The sequence below is a fragment of the Hypanus sabinus genome, chromosome 1 (genome assembly GCF_030144855.1).
Source record: "Hypanus sabinus isolate sHypSab1 chromosome 1, sHypSab1.hap1, whole genome shotgun sequence".
NCBI lineage: Eukaryota > Metazoa > Chordata > Chondrichthyes > Myliobatiformes > Dasyatidae > Hypanus > Hypanus sabinus.
Genome location: NC_082706.1, coordinates 50,645,636 through 50,665,747, shown reverse-complemented (window position 1 = coordinate 50,665,747; position 20,112 = coordinate 50,645,636). Strand labels below are relative to the sequence as shown.

Here is a 20,112-nt window from a genome sequence, read left to right as displayed (position 1 = left end):
AAATCACTGAAAGAGTTGTTGACACAGGCACCGGTGCTGGCTTTTGCGGACCCCCGATTACCCTATGTACTACACACTGACGCCAGCCGAGAGGGATTAGGGGCCATCTTGTATCTAGATCAGGGCACCGGGTTGCGACCTGTCATGTTTGTCAGCTGGAGTTTGTCACCCTCCGAGAAAAACTATCCCACCCATAAGTCGGTGTTCCTGATGTTGAAGTGGGCAGTGGTGGATAAACTGATTGGCTATCTCTACGGAGCCAAGTTTGAGGGGAGGATAGACAACAACCCATTTACTTATATCCTGACTTTGGAGAAACTGGATGCTACAGGCCATTGGTGGTTGCCAGCTTTGTCGGTATATGATGTCGATGCAGATGCTTTGTCAGGATGGAAGCATGAGGAACAAAAGACGGACGAGGAGTGGGAGAGCATTCCTGCCCCTGGGGTGAAAGCCATGTGTCAATTTGCTATCACCGTGAAGGCTGGGGAAAAAGAGAGGCCAGAGTGAGCAGTGGACCCATTCCGGGCTTCTGATGATGTGCACCCCTAGTTTACTGTGACCTAACTGTGCTGAAGACAAAGCAGTTGCCAGAATTAAGTTCAGGGAAAGTGGCAGCTGCTCAGTGAGATGACCCGGGCATTGGCACTGTTTGGTGCACGGTAGAAAAGGGGGATGTGGCGTGGGTGGAGAAGATGAAACACGCTTCAGTGCCTCCATTATTCAGTTAGTCCTGACGAAGGGTCTCGGCCCGAAACATTGATAATGCTTCTCCTTATAGCTGCTGCCTGGCCTGCTGTGTTCCACCAGCATTTTGTGTGTGTTGTGGCATGAATAGTCTGATTTAAGATCCATTTGTGATCAGTCAACAACACCCTTGAACCTGCATGCTGTGGTGTTTGTGGGTTTGGGAGTGGTTATTAAGTAAACTTCTGACTTGCTGAACTACATTTTATAGTTGCTGCCTGCTGTGTTGATAATTGTGGGGACCTGGATCACTGACAGTGACATTTGCCCCTGATACAGTCTGTTTTCCTGCCCTTTCACCATTCCATGTGGTTCGGCAGGGTAGAGGAGACTGTTCCATTAAATGAGATTGTTGGAGAGATCCCATGCCCTTAGTAAAAGGCAGGATAGGGGAAGGAAGACATGAGCAGTTGGAAGGCAGGAGGTAGTAATGAACAAAAGGGATGACAGTACAAGGCATTAGGGAGTGATCATGGAGCTGAGGTGGTTTCACTGCTTCTTCCCTGGAATCACTGGGGTTGTGTTATGATCTGAAGTTATTCAACTGGTTCTGCATCCCCTGGTTTCCTCCCACAGTCTAATGATGTACCAGGTATCATTGCAACAGGCAGCTGTGCAAGTCAAGTCTTTGAGTATGTTTAAGGTGGAGGTTGAAAGGTTCTTCATTAGTCAGAGTGTCAGAGGTTGGGGGAGAAGGCAGGAAATTACACCAGTCATAGTGAAATGGTGGAGAAGGCTTGTTGGACTGAATGGCCTATTTCTGCTCCTATCCTCGTATGTTCTTATGGATGGGTTAATTGGGCTTTGTACGTTATCCCGTGATCGAGTTAGAGATAAATCACAGTAGATCGGGGGTTGCTCGGCATTGTGGTTTGAAGGGCTGGAAGAACTGAGTCTGTGCTGTATCTCTAAATAAATAAAATTACAATTTTGTTTTCAGTCTCAGTTAAGAGTTAACCATGGATATGTACAATACCCAATAATTTCCAGCCAAGAAAGAACATTTAAGATGTTTACCATTTCAGCTATATTCATAACCTGAAGGATTAAAGTTATTGGCAATGTGAAACAATTTTCATATTTCCTGTTACAACAACACACACAAGGTTGCTCCAGCTTTCCTGTGCTCTGCTCTACTTTACAGTGATGTGTGAGGCATTGATGATTATTCTTGACTCATCTAGTGCTACACAGTGGTGAATAAGGTCATTATAGCTGGGAATTGTAATGTGGATAAGCTCTTACTACCTAATAAATGTCAAGAACATGAGATGAACAATCCATGAAAGTCATTCGATAGGTTGTGGTAACAATTCGGTGGTGGGGCAGGTGAAGTTAAGTGTGGTTACCCACTCATTCAAGAGCCTGATGGTTGAAAGGTAATAACTATTGTTGATGTGAGTGCTGAGGCTCTTGTACCTTTTGGATGGCAGTAGGGAGAAAAAAACATGATTTGGGTGGTGGGGGCTTTCTTGTATTTTGGATGCTGCTTTCTTGTGGCAATGCTCTTTGTAGCTGCACAAAGGTGGGGAGAGCTTTATCCATGAAGGACTGAGCCTATCCACTACTTTTGTTGGATTTTCCATTCAAAGGCTTTGGTCTTTCCATAGCTGTCTTTGATGTAGCCAGTCAATATACTCTCCACTACACATCTATAGAGTTTGTCAGAAGTTTTAGATGCCATGCTGAAACTTAATAAACTTCTAAGGAAGTAGAGGCATTGCTATGCTTTCTTTGTAATTGCACATATGCTGAACCTAGGACTGGTCCTCTGAAATGATAAAACAAAGGAATTTAAATTTGCTGAACCTCTCCACTTCTCATTCACCTGATGTGGACTATCTTATGGATCTCTGGTTTCCACGCCCACCGTTAAGGTAGCACCAGTGAACAATGATTCTTCAGATGACAACCTTCAAATAGCCAATCTCTTCAATTATTTCACCTTTTCTTTGCCTTCTGCTTGTCTTTTTGTCTTGTATGTGTTATGGAAACTGTTGGAACCTGTGATATACAGTTTGGAACTCAATCAAATGATCTAGCACTCTGCTGTGTCCAGAGAGCTGCCTCATGGAGAAGATCTGAGCTGGGACCCTGAAATGGACTGAGAACACATGCTGACTCACAGAAGCTCAAGGACGATTGAAACATCAAGGTAAATGTGAAGAGAGTCAGAGATTGCTCCCAATGGAGGCCACCTGGCAATGATGGTCAGCATGTTTGGTTCCTGGTTGGTGGTGTTCAGATCCAGCATGGCGGTCGCTCTTCAGAGAAGGACAGCGTTCATGTGGCTGCTCTCCTTGCATGCTGATGGGAAGATGTTTTCGGTATTCTGAAATTAGGTGATTGTTGGACTGTACTTTGTAAAGGTCTCCTTCAGTTTTTTTTGGGTGTTTCTTTCTTGTGGCCCATTGGCGGGGGTGATCCATTAATTATTTTGTGTGGGGGGGATTTTGATGCAATTGTCACTGATTTTTTCTGCGAGTAGTCGGGAATTTGACGTTACTGTTGCTATATTCTGTGAGGGAGGGGAAGGATTGTCTTAGGTTTGTGAGTTTTTTTCTTTCAAAAACATCCATGGTCTTTCTGTGTTTCATGACTATCTGGACAAGTTGCGGTATTGTGCATGCATTAACTGGCTAGTGGTTTCATGGTAACAGCACCAAACTTCACGGCAATGGTCCTGATTTCTGAGTTCAGATCTGGCCAGCCCCTTGCAAGCCTTCCATTCCTGCTTGGTTCAACATCGAGTTAGCATCCCGGCCTCATGAAAAAACAGCCAATGCTACAGAAATGCCAAGAATGCCACACAATGTGCCACAAGGTGCGAAAAAGAACAACAATAACTCTACATGCATACTTTGACAATAATCGAAACTTTGAACCTTTAATCTGGTCCCTGGTCTTATTGACATTCAGGGCGTGTTTGTTACTTTTTATTGATTACAGCTCAGCAATCATCCCCTCATTAGTAAACTCCAAGACCTGGGCCTCAATACCCTCTTCTGCAATTAGATCCCAGACTTCCTCAGTATAGTGGTTCAGGTTGGTATAAACATCTCCTCCACAATCTCCATCAGCACAGGAGCACCACTGGGCTGTGTTATTAGCCCCCTGCTCTACTCACTACGTGACTGAGAACCACTCCAAATCCATATGCCAATTTGCTGATGACATCTCTTTGTGGGCTGTATCAAACGGGGTGATGAATCAGAAAGAGGAGGAAGAACTTGGTTGAGTGGTGTCAACAATCTCTCTTTCAATGTCAGCAAGACCATGGAACTGATTGTTGACTTCAGGAGAGAGAAACCAGAGGTCCATGAGCCAGTACTCATCAAAGGATTGGAGGTGGAGAGGGTCTGTAACTTTAAACTCCTGGGTTTTAAACTCCTATCTCAGTAGGCTTTTCCTGGACCCAGCATATAAATAAAATTCTGAAGAAAGCACAACAGTGCCTCTACTTCCTCGGGGTTCTATTAAGGTTCGACATGTCACCAAAAACATTAGCAAACTTCTTTAGATGTGTGGTGGAAAATGGTTTCACTGGCTGTATTATGGCCTGGAATGGGATCACCAAAGCCTTTGAGCAGAACATCCTACAAAAGCTAATGGATTCAGTCCAATACATAACAGGTAAAACCCTCCCAACCATTGAGCACATCTGTATGAAATCTGTTGAAGGAAAGCAGCTTCCATCATCAAAGGTCCTCAACAGCCAGGCCATGATCTTTTTTCACTGCTGCCAGAAGGTATTGTACAAGAGACTCAGGACTCACACCATCAGGTTCAACCTTCAGGCTCTTGAACCAAATGGGATTACTACACTCATTCAAGGTCTCTTTTATATCAATATTTCATGCTCATTATTTATTTCTCTTTATTTTATCCACATTTGCATAGTTTGTTTACAGTTTACACTCTGATGTATACAGTTTACAATTACTGTTCTATAGATTTGCCAGTATACCCATAGAGAAAAGAATCTCAGAGTTGTATGTGGTGTCCGTCTGCACTCTGATAATAAATTTTACTTTGATCTATATGGCACCTCTCAGCCTTGGCCCGAACTTTGGTACCAATGACATAGATAGGAAAAGAGATGAGGTCCTGAAAACTGAATATAGAGAGTTAGGATGGAATCCTCAATGCATGGTTTCAAGTGTAGTATTTTTTACTCTAACTGGACTGCTGCCTGTTCCACATGCCAGTGACAGTAAGAATAGGATGTTCTGACAGGTGAGTGTGTGCTAGAGGAATTAATATCGGGGTCGTGGTTTCAGATTTCTAGATAACTGAGATCTCTGGGGAAGGTATGACCTACACAAAAGAATTATTTACACCTGAAGTCGAAGGGACAGAAGTCCTCGTGAGCCAGTTTGCTGGATGGTTTAAACAAGGTTATCAGGGAAACCAAAGTGTCAGGTCAGATGCTGGTGCAGTTGGTGTAAAGAGAGATGCCTCGTGCAGTGAGACTATGAGGAAGGATAGCCAGTGGATAGGGCATAAATTCAGTCATGTGGATGAGATTAAATGTGTTTAATGCAGGAAGTATTAGGAACAAAACTGATAAGCTTCGAGCATGGATCAATCCACGATGCTGAGGCTATTACAGCGACTTGGCTGTCACAAGGACTCAATTGGTTGTTTGTTCCAGAATTTATATGATTCAAAGGGAAGGTAAAATAGGTGGAAGCATGTGGAACAAAGTCATTGCTAATCAGTGATAGGAATACAGCTACTGAAAGAGAGCATGTTGGGGAGGAATCAAATTCAAATTCAAGTTTAATTATCATTTAACCATACAAGAATACAGACAAATGATACAACATTCCTCTGGACAAAGGTACAAAACATACCTGGCACATTCAAGATAGTGGGCACATAGAGAATCATGTAAAAATATATATAAAGATAATCTGTCCCTGCATAACATGTCCTCAAATTGATGGTGCAGTTCTCAGCAGTCCTCAGACAAACACATGCATGCAATCCAGCTTGTCATTGTACTGATCAAACTCTGCAGGGCAGTACCACTGGGAGAGGCCAGCCCCCAAATGAACATGGATGCAATGCCTCTCCGCCTCCAGTGTCTTCTCTATTGAACTGCAGCAGCAGGAAAGTTCATGGCTTGAGGCCTAGTCCTTGCTACAACCAAGGCCACACAGCTTCCCTGCACACCAAACAAGGGAAATAGGCCTGTGACATCTTACAGTATCTATGACCAATAGGGTCTTGCGATTGCAATAGAAATGTTCAGGGCAATCACATACAGCTACAATGCATGCCACCTTTGTGCACTAACTCTGATGCCTTTGATGCCTTCCTGTAGCAGGAACCAACACGGTCTGCATCCAGTCCATCTCCTCTGTCACCGGTGGGGTAAACTTGTAGAACTTGAAGTTCTTGGAGTCCAACGTTGTCTTGCAATCATAAAAATGAAAAAAGAAAAAAAACACCTTTGATTTAACAAAGAAAAGAAAGACTTTGGTTGGTCCCCAAGAGGCCATTGCATCCAAACACTCTGCCATCTTACCAGAGTCCAAATGAGACAGTGTGGGTGGAAATCAGAAAAAGAATGGGAGGCATCACTCAATTGGGGGCATCCTACAGACCCTTCCCCCTCAAAAGCAACAAGGATACTGAATAGCAGAGAAGGCGGCAGATTTTGGCTCAGTGTGAACATGGATGAACATGAAGGCTTGTCATGGGAGAACTGAACTTCAAAGTTCTAAGTAAATTTATGATCAAGGTACATATATGTCACCGTATACCACCTTGAGATTCATTTTCTTGTGGGCATACTCAATAAATCCAAGAAATATAATAAAATCAATTGAAGACTGCATCCAAATAGATGGACAAACACAAATGTGCAAACTGTGCAAATACAAATTGCAGAAGTAAAGAAATAATAATTAAAAAACCATCAAATGTGAAGAACATGAGATGAAGATTCCTTCATAATGAGTCCATCGTTGTGGAAACAGTTTAGTGATGGGATGAGTGTAAACGAGTGGTATTGAGTGAAGTTATCCACATTGGTTCAATAGCTTGATAGTTCTTTCTTTTTAAATCTTTTTTATTAATTTGCACATAGGCATAATAGCAATAGTAATACAGAGATTGGGAATACATATGTAGTAAACAGGATATACGAGTATAAGCTATAGACAACACAAATGTACTAAGCCTCCCAAATTCTTGATATATGTAACATGATAGAAAAAACATATCAAAAAACCCCAGAGTAGAAATCAAAAATAAACTAAACAAATCTAAACCAAGCTGGGCTATTATATTACAACGGATACAATCAATAATGTCAATAACTCCACTCATCTATCCAAATATTTAGGGATAATAAAAAGGATTCAGAAAAGGTCAAGATACATCATATGAAAATGTTGAATAAGTGGTCTCCAAGTTTCTTCAAATTTAACCGAAGGATCAAAAGTGACACTTCTGATTTTTTCTAGATTTAAACAGGTATAGTTTGGGAAAACCATTGGAATGTGTTAGGAGGACTAATCTCTCTCCTTTTCAATAGAATGGAAAGAGGTTGATATTTGAGGAGTAATACCTGTTCCTGAACCTGGTGGTGTGAGTCCTGAGGCTCTTGTACTTTTTTCCTGATGACAGCACCAAGAAGGAACATGGCCTGTGTGGTGGATGTCTTTGATGTAGATGATGTGTTCCTGAATCAGTGCCTCATGTAGATTGGCTCAGTGGTGGGGAGGGCTTTACCCGTGATAAAATGAGTTGAATCCATTAATTTTTGTGGGATTTTACCTTCAAGCGTATTGGTGTGTCCACCTCAAGCTGCGGTACAACTAGTCGATGTATTCTCTATCGAAGATTGTCAAAGATTTTGCTGTCATGCAAAATGTCTGCAAATTTCTAAGGAAGTAGAGGCATTGTTGTGCTCTCTTCATAATTGTACTTACATGCTGGATGCAGGTCAGTTCCTCTGAAATGATAACATCGAGGAATTTAAAGTTGCTGACCCTCTCCATTTCTGATCCTCCGATGAGGACTGGCTTCAGTTTCCTCCTCCTGCAGTCAATAATCAGCTTGTTCCTGCTGATATTGAGTGAGAGGTTGTTGTTGTGGCACCACTCAGCCAGATTTTCAATCTCTCTCCTACCTTTTGATTCAGCGAACAACAGTAAGCACAATTAAATTTGGCATTGGAGCTGTGCCTCACATTCATACGTATAAAGCGAGTAGAGCAGGGGGCTAAGCACACAGCCTTGTGGTGCAGCTGTGCTGATGGAGACCGTGGAGGAGATGTTGTTGCCAATCCGAACTAACTGGGGTCTGCAAGTGAGAATCTGAATCAGGTTTAATATCACTGGCATTTGTCATGAGATTTGTTGTCTTTGCGGCAGCAGTACAATGCAATACCTAATTCTCGAGAAAAATGTGAATTACAGTAATTATATATTAAATAAGTCCAAAACTTGAAATAAAAAAGAAGTGAGTTAATGTTCATGGGATGTCCATTCCAAAATTGGATGGTGTCATGGTTTATCGTGCCCCACAAACGACCAGGAGACGCAGAAGATTCTTCAAGAAGTATTAAACTTTAATTTGCAAATCAAAGCTGAGACAGTCATTGAGCTACTCGCTGATTGCCCACCGATCCTTGTACATAGCATTTTTTATAGCAATCTCCTGGTATAGTTGTATTAGAATATCCAATCAGTCTACAGTTGCGTCCATCCACCACTATTGTTTCAACCCATTGAAATAATCATGTTCAAATCTACACCTCTTAGCTACCTTTCACTAACACCCCATTATCTTCTACATTCTTAAGATTTCATTCTGCTACTAAATTGGATACATGCATAGCAAATAGCAAATTCAAAGCTGACTACATAGTTTTGGTTACACAGCAAACAATGCAACTTTTATACTCCAATAATGGCAGGGAGGAATAAGCTGTTGCTGAACTATTGAGTGTGTACATTCAGGCTTTTGTATCTCCTTCCTCATTGTAGTGTAGCCTCAGGCTCACTCAACTCGCTTCCGTCTAGGGGGAGCAGCCTTAGGCCCCGCCAAACTGGATAATCAGCTTGTGTGGATGCTGTGTGATGTCCCCACCCCGCCAAATAGCAGACAGTACACCATATGCGATTAAGTGATTACACTTTATAGATCTTACTGGAACTAAGTGACTAATAACGATACAGTGTATATGAAGGAAAAGAAAATAAAGAAAAGGCGCCAAAACTTATCAAAGTCCAAACCACTTCATGCACAACCGTTGGAGCTCAATTAACAAAGTCTTCGGGCCACCATTCGATCCCCTCAGAGCTCCTAGACTCGTAGCTCAGGACAACCTGAAGTGATCAACCAAGCACCCCCTGCACGTCTGTCTCCGTCTCCTCTCCTCGCCGAAAACCCTGGCCTCGGACCACCGCTCAGTCGCCCAGTTTACAGCATCGCGTCCTCTCTCTCTCACCCCCTCCCACTGACTCCTCAAAAGCCCACCAGCAGTAGTTTACAGACTCAGGAGAGAATAACATTAATCCCAATTGGTTAACAAATGAATACAATTTTCATTATCAGTAGTTTTAACCCAAACAACACTACAAGAAATGCACTTATCATAAAAAAGCATTCCTACTTTAAAAAAAAACAAATAAGTCATTTCGATTAACATACGCAGTAACAAAGAAACCCCCTTATACTCTCCCCCCACCAAATTTAGTCATGTCCTCTTGACAACTAAATAACTCGCCACCCTTCCTGTCACTACACACCCTAACCCAAGCACAAACTGCGACTTTGCTCCCTGTGGTGAACTACATATACCTGTCTGGACACGCCCCTCTGCTGACTGCTCCTGTGGCTTCTCCCACAGACCCCTGTATAAAGGCGATTGGAGGTACTGCTGCTCCCTCAGACTCCAGGATGTTGTGTGGGGATCTCTTGCAGCTAATAAAAGCCTATTGTTCGCCTCCCATCTCCGAGAGTTATTGATGGTGCAATACTCCCCGCACAGTACACCCCATGCCCTGTTCCTCAGGCTAGGTCAACTTATCTGGGAGATTCCTAACCCTCCGAGACCTCCGTACCCCCTCACCTAAACCCTTCAGGCTCGGACACAACCAAGAACACCTCGGGTCTGCTTGCCAACTCCTCTCTCAATCTCTCACTCTAGTTCCGATTGCAAATCTGAGCCCCCTGGTACCCACAGCTAACCCTCCCCACTACACCTGACTCAGTGGGAGGAGGGCTAAAGGTCTCTTCCTCAATCGAGGGGAAGTTAGCAAAAGGCAGCATGTACCACACATCCAGCACATCATCCTTCGAATACGTATTCTTCCTCATTTCTGCGATCGGTAGCTGCTGTTTTATCTTCTCCTGGACTGCTCCTGCAGCCTCTTCAGCCTCCTGCAATCGAGACATCAGCTTCTTCTCTGGCTCCCCCAACTCTCGCCACAGGCTCAGCAGTTCTGACTCACGCGTCCCGGCCATCTCAATCTGGGACGCAGTTACTCCAACAGCTTCTTCCACCCCGACTTGAAAAGCAGCAGTTAAAGATCGGTCAGCCTCCAGTTCAGTATTCACTGAACTTTTCTCCAGCTTTTCCTTCATCATGATTTCTTCCATGTCAACTTTCAGGTTTTCCACTTCATTTAGACTGTCAATGGTGTTACGTATTCAGGCAACAATAAATATATGAGTTCGGCAAGGGTTTCTTATAACAAACAACACTTTTATTAAACACAGAAAACAAACCCCCCAAAAGTAAACAAACACTACCGTAACCGGAAACAGCTGCTGAGCGGCTGTTCAAACAGTTCGTAAAGTGATATTCCAAAACAGTTCTTTAAAGAGGTATTGCCAAAAGGTCGATATGCTCACAGTCCATTTAAAAGGAGAGGCTTTATAGGACGATTTAGGTTCTCTTTCACGTCGCTTGCTTCGATCCCCGACGTCGAACTTCCCACGAAGAATTTACGGAACAGAACGGCTTAAAGGCACTGACCTTTCCTTCCTCACTATCCTCAATCCTTTCTGGTAAACCCAGGGATTAACACGAAGATAGTCAACGAAATCCTTCCAAATAAGGATCAAACAAAGGTCGCCCCCGTTTCACCATAGAAAGCGATTCTCCTCGATCTTTAAATTCCGACTTTGAATCTTCACTCAAACTAACAGAATCATAAAGAACCTGCTGGCAATGACCTTTTAAACTTTAGACATTAAATAAAAACTTCATCCTTCAGCTAAACTGCGTCATCACTTCAAACACGCAGTGGCATGAAGTCAACCTGGCAAATCCAGCCACGAACTGCTCCTCCTCACAGGGTGGGATCTACCTTTTATAACCTGTAAAAAAACCCGTCACATGATCTCTACTGGCGGGAAAATGACGTCATTCCACCATCACCTCAAGTCCAGTACAGCTTCAACCCCAGTCACATGACAAGGGCTCCACTGTCATGTATCACGAGTACGTAACAATGGTCCTCTCCAGGTTCCCTTCAAACTTCCGCCTCTCTCTTCCGAGATTTGTCCGCAATTGCTTCACCTCCGCAAACTCCCCTCTCCGGACTCTCGATTTGCTGTTGCCCTCAGTCAGACAACTTTCTTCGTTTTCTCCAACTTCTAATTCTTCCAACTGGCTCCGGATCACTTTCTCCAGTCTCTGCGGAGAATTCGGCCTCTCGGCCTGTGGTGAACTACATATACCTGTCTGGACACGCCCCCTGCTGACTGCTCCTGTGGCTCCTCCCACAGACCCCGGTATAAAGGCGATTGAGGTCTGAGCCCGGCCTCTCTGTCTCCAGGATGTAGTGTGAATATCTCGCCTTTACATTTCAGAGAGAGTTATTGATGGTGCATCACGGCCTTCACGTCAAACTTGATCCCGTAGAGACAGTCACTCACGATCTGCGACCTTCTCCAGACCTGGCCCGTGTCCAGCGAAAGCTTTACCTCTTTCGTTCTCAGCCGCTCTTGCAATAGTCTTGCTTCATATTCTCTCAAGGCAAATCCAAATACATCTACATCCCCCATGGTCTTCCACATGCCCCGTGGGAAGGTTGCAAGGGCTCCGGATATGCCCTGTGGCATCTTTTCGGACCGGAAGAATCCTAAGGGGACCTATAACAGCCGTCTTCTCCTTGTCGGCCTCCCTCATCGGGATCTGGCAACATCCACTCCTCAGATCCAGCACCTTAAACCACTTCGCACCACTCAGGCAGGCCATCGCCTCACGGGGCCATATTCTGGTCAATGACAGTGCGCCTCTTCAGCGCAAAATAATCCACACACACGCTGCCTACGTCTTCCACAGCTTCAGGGGCCAGTCGCCGCGACCTCTCTCACCGAGGTGTCTTCAGCGGTCAACTCCCCTCCCCCGTGGTATTTTGGAGCATCCACCAATTGGTCTCACCCTCAGATACTTCCCCCAGGCCGTACCATCACCGGCTCTTGTTTGAATTCGGTATCGGCCCAATGCTGCTACACACGTCCGCACAAGCAGCGAGAAACTCTGCGTGCATCGACAATGCCACCAAACAGCGCTCACCCGCCTCCTCCGGGCAGGACCCCAAGCGCACCAGCAGGGTATTGGTCCTCTCCAGAACCGAAACGCTGCCCGTCTCAACAGTGTCCGGACACATCAGCATGAACGATTCATGAACCTCAGTCACCACGAACACTGGACTCCAATAACTCCATTTTCACTGACCTATAACCGTCGTCTGGATAATCACCGACATTGGTACCCAAATCTCCAGTGCCCTCAATGTCGTCAAGGGTAAATGCGTCCAATATCGGTTGTAAAACGAACTGTACAGCAAATTAACCAGCCCCCCGGTGTCGAGGATGGCTTTAACTTGACTTCCATCCACCCGTAACAACACCTGTGCACGTGGTCCCTCTAAGCCTTCAGGAATAGGGTCTGTTTTTTCGGGAGATCCTTGGTACTTTGCTGGGAACGTGCTCCCCCAAAGACCCCAAGCTGTTCCCCCACTGGGTCTCCTCTAAGTTTCCCGACACCTCTCGGATCAGCTGAACAACTGAGGGTGGAGCTGATCCCCTTGACAGATCCCCCGGCTCCGCAAGCAATTTATCTGCCCCCCCAGCCAAAGAAGATACCCTGAAAACTTTCCACCCACCCCCTGCCACAGATAAGGTAATTCCCCCAGCTGCAGCATTTGACTTCCAGTCGAACCAAACGCATCTTCCCACATTTTCCCATAACTGGCAGCTGTCACCTCGAAGTAATTGCACCAGACGGTTCTAACATCACCAGCCCGCCGACTCCAACCAATCCCTGTCGCTTTCCCTCAGCCTAGCACTTCCACTCGCCCAACAGAGTGGTCCGTTCCGCACACGCCTCTGCCCCTTTAGGGCTGGGCATAATTCTAACAACCGGCGAATCCTACCACAGCTGAAACATCCGAAACCTGTCGTTCCTCATACTCCTAACAGTATGGACAGTCCATGGTCCCACCACCATTTCGTCAGCACTAGTCTGAACTCGAACAACGCCCTCCACCCCACCCAACACGCATGCAGTGATAACCAACAATCGCACACCAGCATTCCATCCCCGCGACAGGCATAATTTAAAGAGGGCGATCACACAGCTCCGAGTAAATTTCAATCCCGGACAGATCACCCCACAATAGACAATAGACAATAGGTGCAGAAGTAGACCATTCGGCCCCTCGAGTCTGCACCGCCATTCTGAGATCATGGCTGATCATTCACTATCAATACCCAGTCCCTGCCTTGTCCCCATATCCCTTGATTCCCCTATCCATGGAATATGTAGCCCCAGGCTCACCTCAGGCTTGCTCAGCTCATTCTCGTCCAGGGGGAGCAGCCTTCGGCCCCGCCAAACTGGATAATCAGCTTGTGTGGATGTTGTGTGATGTCCCCACCCCGCCAAATAACAGACAGTACACCATATGCGATTAAGTGATTACACTTTATAGATCTTACTAGAACTGTGATAAATAACGATACAGTATATATGAAGGAAATGAAAATAAAGAAAAGGCGTCAAAACTCATCAAAGTCCAAACCACTACGTGCACAACCGTTGGAGCTCAATTAACGAAGTCTGCTGGCCACCATTCGATCCCCTCAGACCTCCTTGACTCGTAGTTCAGGACAACCTGAAGCGATCAACCAAGCAGCCTCGCACATCTGCCTTCGTCTCCTTGCCGACAACCCTGGCCTCGGAGCCCACTCGGAGTCCCTTCCGTCGCCCAGTTTACAGCATCACGTCCTCTCTCTCTTACCCCCTCGCGCTGACTGCCCAAAAGCCCGCCAACAATAGTTTACAGACCCAGAAGAGAGAGAGAGAGAGAGTAACATTAATCCCAATTGCTTAACAAATGAATACAATTCTTGCTATCAGTATTTTAACCCATACAAAACTGCGCACTTATCATAACAAAAGAAGCATTCCTACTTTTAACAAAACAAAGAAACCATTTTAATTAACACACGCAGTAACAAAAGAACCCCCTTATACACAAAAACTACAAAAGAACCCCCTTACAGTAGCAATGAGAACAAGTCATGATCAGGGTGATCAGGATCCATAATTATCGACACCACCTTTTTGAGGCATTGCTCATTGAAGAGGTCCGGGTTACGACAAAGGCTAGCGCTCATGATGGAGCTAAGTTTACAGTTTATTAGCAGCTTACTTTGAACCTGTGCAGTAGCACTCTCACCACCATACCAGAGGGTGATGCAGCCAGTTATAACGCTCTCCATTATACATTGTATAAATTTTCTAATGTTTTTGACGGCATACCAAATCTCCATAAACTCCAAATGAAGTATAGCCACTATCCTGCCTTCTTTGTAGCTGTATCAATATCTTCGGTTCATTTAGGTCCTCAGAGATACTGACACACAGGAATAAATAGCTCACTCTTTCCACTCCTGATCCCTCATTGAGGATAGGTGTGTGTTCCCTCGTCTTACCCAAATCAAAGTTCCAATTACACAAGTATGTATTGAAACCAAGGTCTTGAAGCTTATTGCTATGTTTTGATGGGATGATAGTACTGAATGCAGTCAATAAAGTACATCTCTTTGCTGTTCAGATATTCCAGGCTGAGTGAAGAGCCAATAAAATGGCATCAGCTGCAGACCTGTTGTTCTGGTAGACAAACTGGAGCAGATTCAACTCAAGTCAAGTCACTTTTTATTCTCATTTTGACCATAGCTGCTGGGACAAACATAGTAAAAATGAGACAACATTTTTTTTTCAGGACCATGGTGTTACACGACACAGTACAAAAACTAGACTGAACTACATAAAAAAACAACAGAGAAAAAGCTACACTAGACTACAGACCTACACAGGACTGCATAAAATGCACAAAACAGTGCAGACATTACAATAAATAATAAACAGAACATTAGGGCAAGGTGTCAGTCCAGGCTCTGGGTATTGAGGAGTCCGATAGCTTGGGGGAAGAAACTGTTACATAGTCTGGTCGTGAGAGCCCAAAAGCTTTGGAGCCTTTTCTCAGATGGCAGGCGGGAGAAGAGTTTGTATCAGAGGTGCATGGGGTCCTTCATAATGCTGTTTCCTTTGCGGATGCAGCGTGTAGTGTAAATGTCCGTGATGGAGGGAAAAGAGACCCCGATGATCTTCTCAGCTGACCTCACTGTCCACTGCAGTATCTTGGGATCCGAGATTTTGCAATTTCCGAACCAGGCAGTGATGCAGCTGTTCAGGATGCTCTCAATACAACCTCTGTAGAATGTGGTGAACATGGGGGTGAGAGATGGACTTTCCTCAGCCTTCACAGAAAGTAGAGACGCTGCTGGGCTTTCTTTGCTATGGAGCTGGTGTTGAGGGACGAGGTGAGATTCTCTGCCAGGTGAACACCAAGAAATTTGGTGCTCTTAACCACCTCTACCAAGGAGCCATCAATGTTCAGCGGGGAGAGGTCGCTCCGTGACCTCCTGCAGTCAACAACCATCTCTTTTGTTTTGTTCACATTAAGAGACAAGTTGTTGACTCTGCACCAGTCTGTTAGTCGCTGCACCTCCTCTCTGTAAGCTGACTCGTTATTCTTGCTGATGAGACCCACCACGGTCATGTCAACGGCGAACTTGATGATATGGTTCGAGCTGTGTTTTGCAGCACAATCGTGGGTCAGCAGAGTGAACAGCAGTAGACTGAGCACACAACACTGGGGGGGCCCCCGTGCTCAGTGTGATGGTTTTGGAGATTCTGCTCCCGATCTAGACGGACTGAGGTCTCCCAGTCAGGAAGTCTAGGATCCAGTTGCAGAGGGAGGTATTCAGGCCCAACAGGCTCAGCTTTCCAATCAGGTTCTGAGGGATGATTGTGTTGAATGCTGAACTGAAGTCTATGAACAGCATCCGAACGTATGTGTCTTTTTTGTCCTGGCGGGTTAGGGCCAGGTGGAGGGTGGTGGCAATGGCATCATCTGTTGAGTGGTTGGAACGGTACGCAAACTGCAGGGGATCCAGTGAGGGTGGGCAGCAAGGTCTTTATGTGCCTCATGATGAGCCTCTCGAAACACTTCATGATAATGGATGTGAGTGCAACAGGACAGTAGTCATTTAGGCAGGACACTGAAGACTTCTTCGGCACGGCGACGATGGTGGCCTTGAAGCACGTTGGAACGCTGGCGCTGCTCAGGGAGATGTTGAAGATGTCAGTGAGAACATCTGCTAGTTGGTCTCCACATCCTCTGAGCACTCTACCAGGGATGTTGTCTGGTCCAGCAGCCTTCCCTGGGTTGACCCTGACCTGGTTTCATCACACATCGGTCACGGTGAGACACAGCATCTGGTCATTTGTAGGAGGGGTGGACTTCCTCACCGCCTCGTCATTTTCCATCTCAAACCGGGCGTAGAAGTTATTCAGCACATCTGGGAGGGAGGATTCACCCGCACAGTGAGGTGATGTTGTCCTGTAACTGGTGATGTCCTGGATGCCCTTCCACATGCGCCGCATGTCGTTGCTGTTCTGAAAGTGGCTGTGGATTAGCTGAGCGTATGCACGCTTTGTCCCTCTGATGGCCTGGGACAGTTTGGCCCTTGCTGTAGTTAAAGCTGCCTTATCGCCTGTTCTGAAAGCAGAGTCACAGGTCCTCAACACCGCACGCACCTCCGCGGTCACCCATGGCTTCTGGTTAGTGCGTTTAGTGATGGTCTTGGACAGAGTAACATCATCAATGCACTTGCTGATGTAGCTGGTCACTGATGCTGTGTACTCCTCGAAGTTGGTAGAGTCGCCATCAGTTGCAGTCTCCCTGAACATGGGCCAGTCAGTGTTCTCAAAGCAGTCTCAAAGAGCAGAGATGGCTCCTGCTGGCCAGGTTTTCACCTGCTTCTGAACTGGTCTGGAGCGCCTGACGAGCGGTCTGTATGCTGGGATTAGTAGAACAGAGATGTGGTCTGAGTAACCGAGGTGGGGGCGGGGCTTCACCCAGTACGCGTCGGGAATTTTTGTGTAAACAAGGTCCAAGGCATTCACCCCCCCCCCCCCCTTTGCAAAGTCCACATACTGATGGAAATTGAGGAGCTCTGACTTAAGGTTCACGTGTTTAAAATCACCGGCGACAATAAACAGTCCATCAGGGTGTGTGTTCTGCAGTTCCTTAATAGCCCGTACAGTTCACAGAGCACCTCCTTATCATTAGCGCTGGAGGGGTGGGGGGAATGTACACACCAAATATAAGGACAGAGGTGAATTCCCGTGGCAAACAAAATGGTCTGCGTCTAACAGCCACAAACTCCACTAGCGGGGAGCAGTATCTGGAAACCAGCACGGAGTTCTTACACCATTCCGTGTTGATGCAAACACACAAGACAAGTCTGTCAGGAACTGGGACAGGACCCAAGTGCAGGACGCAGGCACTGAAGTACTAGGGGTAGGACAGGATGGGGATGCCATGGCATGCAAGGGGTAATGCAGGCGGGGCTGGATCCCAGAGTTCAGGCGAGGCAGGAGAGCCCCCTGGGGTGGGCACATAACTCCTGGGCAGGGCCGCCTCCCAGGCAGGAACACGGAGGCCTGGGCAAGATGCAGAACCCTGGGTAGCTGCGGGCACAACCCGTGGGGAGCAATGGGTGGAAAGGGTCGGAGTCCTCAGGGTGGGCCGCATCCTGGGCAGCACCGCCTCCCAGGAAGAGACACGGACACCTGGGCAGGTGAGGGGTAGGAAGGGGACCGAGTCCCCCCACCGGGCAACGGCAGACAACCTGGCTTCCCCGATGGAGGAAAGGGACAGGAAGTGACAGAACCAGCCGAGGGGTAATGGTGACAGCCTGGCTTACCCAACGGAGATAAGGGACAGGAAGGGACAGAACCACACGAGAGGTAACGGCAACTGGATCTGGCAAAAAAGGTAAAGGGAAATCTGAAGAGATTTTGCAGCCATATCATGAGTAAAAGGGTGGTTACTAAGTGAGTAGATCCATGCAGACATTAGCAGGCCTACATATGTCTTGACCTGCAGGACATGGGTGAGATTCTTAACGAATATTTCCTCTTTTTCACTGAGGCAATAATCATGATTTTTCAAGGAAATTAATTAGAGATGTTTTGGAGACTGGTCATATTTCCAGAAAGGATGATATTTGCAACCTTCCAGTGTATGAGTGGATAAATCCCTATTTTTGGATCTGATTAACAATACTCTAAGGAAGCCAATCAGGAGGGCAAAGAGAGAGGGTGTGAGATGGACTTGGCAGATAAAGTTAAGGTAAAACCCAAGAAGTTCTGTAGTGGTTAGCATAAACTTTACAGTGTCAGTCATGTGTGTTCAATTCCCTCTACTGTCATTGAAGAGTTCATACTTTCTCCCCATGACTGCAGCAGATTTCCACTGGGTATTCCAGTTTCCCACCACAGTTCAAAAACCTTAGTGTTAGATGGTTGTGGTCATGCTACGTTGGCACTGGAAGCAGGGTGACCCTTACGGCTGCCCCAGCTCATCCTTGTACTGTGTTGTTCATCGAGGCAAATGAGCATTTCACTGAATGTTTCAATGACTCAGTGTAAATGTGACACATAAACCAAATCTTTAATCTGATCTTTCACTGTTTTAAGATTAAAATGGTAGCTAGGAGAATTAGCTCAATTTAGAAGCTAAGAAGGTCTGCTTATGTCTTGAGCCGCAGAAACACGTTGGGAGAAAAGAAGCTTTAGCACATTGATATTCATCAGTTGGGCAAGAATCGCAAGACTGTTGCCAGCACTGAATAATAGGGAGGGGTTTTCCACTCTAGGTCATTATCTCTTGTAATGTAGGAGGTGGCGATTATGTAGAAATATACATGTCATACAGGGGCATTGAGACTGGACCCAAATGCAGGATGCAGACACTGAAGTATGAGGGACAGGATGGGACAGAACTAACAGACATGACAGGTCGCAGTCAAGGATCCTGGGGGGGTGGGGGGACTCCGAGCTTGAGACTGGACATGGACCCAGAGCCTGGGCCTTGACTTGGGTTCGGACCCCCAAACCAGGTGAAGACGTGACAAGGACTAGGTTCTTGGAGTTCAGGACTTCTTGGAGTTAGCCTCCTGGGTGGGCCACGGAACTCCTGGGCAGGACACGGGGCACAACCCGACGGAGGCGAGGGAAAGGAAGGGACAGAACTGGCTAGGGGCAAGGGTACTAGGAGCTAGCCTCCTGGGCAGGCTGTGGAACTCCTGGGCAGAACGCAGGGGGCCTGAGTAGGTCACTGAACTCCTGGGCAGGATGCGGGGCGCAACCCAACAGAGGTGAGGAACAGGAAGGGACTAGGGTACTAGGAGCTAGCCTCCTGGGCAGGCCGCGGAACGCCTGGGCAGGACGCGGGGCACAACCCAACGGAGGTGAGGGACATGAAGGGACAGAACCAACCGCAAGGCAACGGTAATTTGGCCTGGCTTACCCAACGGAGGCGAGGGACAGGAGAGGACAGAACCAATCTCAGGCAATTTCGATTTACTAGGATGTTACCTGGGTTTCAGCACTTAAGTTACAGAGAAAGGTTGAACATTCATTGGAGCGTAGAAGGTTGAGGGTGGATTTGATCAAGGTATTTAAAATTTTGGGAGGGATAGATAGAGTTGACGTGAATAGGCTGTTTCCATTGAGAGTAGGGGAGATTCAAACGAGAGGACATGATTTGAGAGTTGGGGGCAGAAGTTTAAGGGAAACACGAGGGGGTATATCTTTACTCAGAGAGTGATAGCTGTGTGGAATGAGCTTCCTGTAGAAGTAGTAGAGGCCAGTTCAGTTGTGTCATTTAAGATAAAATTGGATAGGTATATGGACAGGAAAGGAGTGGAGGGTTATGGGCTGAGTGCAGGTAGGTGGGACTTGGTGAGATTAAG

The 20,112-nt window shown here is 46.2% G+C and overlaps 1 protein-coding gene across 1 annotated transcript in view; it reads right to left on the bottom strand.

The window, feature by feature from the left end:
* LOC132393750 (uncharacterized) overlaps nt 1–20,112 on the bottom strand; it is a 429,932-nt gene that overhangs the window by 382,437 nt on the left and 27,383 nt on the right. The gene's annotated exons all lie outside the window — the stretch shown is intronic.